Here is a 1,937-nt window from a genome sequence, read left to right on the forward strand (position 1 = left end):
TCTAGATGCATTTCTGCATCAAAAATAAAATTTTGAAAAAATTGTCGCTTACGTTATTTTGGCGGTTAGGGCTCGATATTTAAAAGCAATTTGTTTCGATTCAAGTTGTTGAAAAGTAATGAATATCTAAATCTATCCCGGGACTAATCCGGGATCCCGGGATTGTGACAACGACATACCGAAAATCCCGGGATCGGAAAACGCTGAAAAATTAACATCTCCAGTCCCTATGTAATTATTCATACGTGAACCCAACAAACCCAAATCATGGGCTTAATAAATTGTGTCAGTTTGTGTATAAATATTATATATATGAGGGTACGAGAGAGAGAATGCACCCTTTTTTTTTGCCAAATTTTAAGCTATAAAATATTCTCTATGACATACAGTGACTCAAACAAGTGACCATGTATTATTTTGCTTTTAAATATTCACAATTTTCTTCAAGTTAATTTTTTTGTTATTTTTACATAAAAATATTGTCCAAGCTTTAACCAAGATATATAAATTAATGTTTTAAACTATAAAAAATTTTGGAAAATTCAACAAGTTTTTAAACTTTTTTATCTGCACCTCCAGAACATTTTTGGTTATGTGGTTGTATAGTCCACGCCATTTTAGTACAGTGAAGTGTAAATTTTAACCCCATTGATTTTAATCATTTTTTTTCTGACGAGTTTTTGCGCTTTTTTCTAAATCGGTGAAACTTCGAAAAAAAATATTTAACTTGAAAAACATTATGAATATTAACAAGTAAGAAAGTCTAAGTTCGGGCGGAGCCGAACATTAAATACCCGGCGCAATTATTAAATATATGTTTTCCACCTTTCCGAAAACTACCGCTACACGATAAGCCGGGGTGTATAAATTTTAAGTAAATTAGCGTCCTTAAATTTCGAAATATTGAAGTTTCAAGCATTACTGAAATATACCGTTATATGAAAAGCGGTCGTAATTTAGTCCGATTTCAATAATTTTCAGTGCTTTGCTTTTATGTGGTAAGCACAATAACCATACCGAGTTTGGTTCAAACAAAACGGTTAGCGAGATACATATATGTGATCATAAGTGGGCGGTGCCACGCCCATTTTCCAAAATTGTATCATAAGCGTATTTCTTGGTAAAGAATTGTTGCAACCATCAATTTTGAATAAATTAGCTTTAATATTTACTGATTTATCGAGGATTTCGTATTTTTCTAAATTACCGTTATATGGGATGTGGGCGTGGTTATTGTCCGATTTTAAAAATTTGGTATGTTGTAGCAGGACCAACAACTGTGCCAAGTTTGGAAGAAATTGGTGCAGCGGTTACCAAGATATACGCATGTAACCATAAGTAGGCGTGGCTACGCCCATTTGCCAAAATTTTTTAATATTCTTATTTTTCGTCTAAACCTCATTGTAAATATCAATTTTGAGTGAATTATCTTCAGTGGTTACTAAAATATCGCACTTTTCGTATTTCTGAAAATTACCGTTATATGGGAGGTAGGCGTGGTTATTGTCCGATTTCGCCCATTTTCAATACCATCCGTCCCATGCCCAAAAGAAGTCCACGTACCAAGTTTCGTTAAGATATCTCAATTTTTACTCGAGTTATCGTGTGCACAGACGGACGGACGGACGGACGGACGGACGGACGGACGGACGGACAGACAGTCACCGCTTAATCGATTTCTCTTTTCATTCTGATCATTTATGTATACATTTGTCTATATCTATCTCGATTCGTTTTGCCTGTTACAAACAACCGTTATGTGAACAAAGTTATAATACCCTTGTGCACAAGTGCGCTCGGGTATAAAAAAAATTAACACGTGGTCATTGTATATGTACCCGTATATGAATGTACGTAAAAGCCTAAACATAAATTTATTTAATATTTTCGATAATATTTATAGTTGTTTCACAAGGAAAAACATGTTTACTAATTAT

The sequence above is a fragment of the Rhagoletis pomonella genome, unplaced genomic scaffold, assembly GCF_013731165.1.
Source record: "Rhagoletis pomonella isolate Grant_MI unplaced genomic scaffold, Rhpom_1.0 Rhpom_scaffold_00006, whole genome shotgun sequence".
Classification (NCBI taxonomy): Eukaryota; Metazoa; Arthropoda; class Insecta; order Diptera; family Tephritidae; genus Rhagoletis; species Rhagoletis pomonella.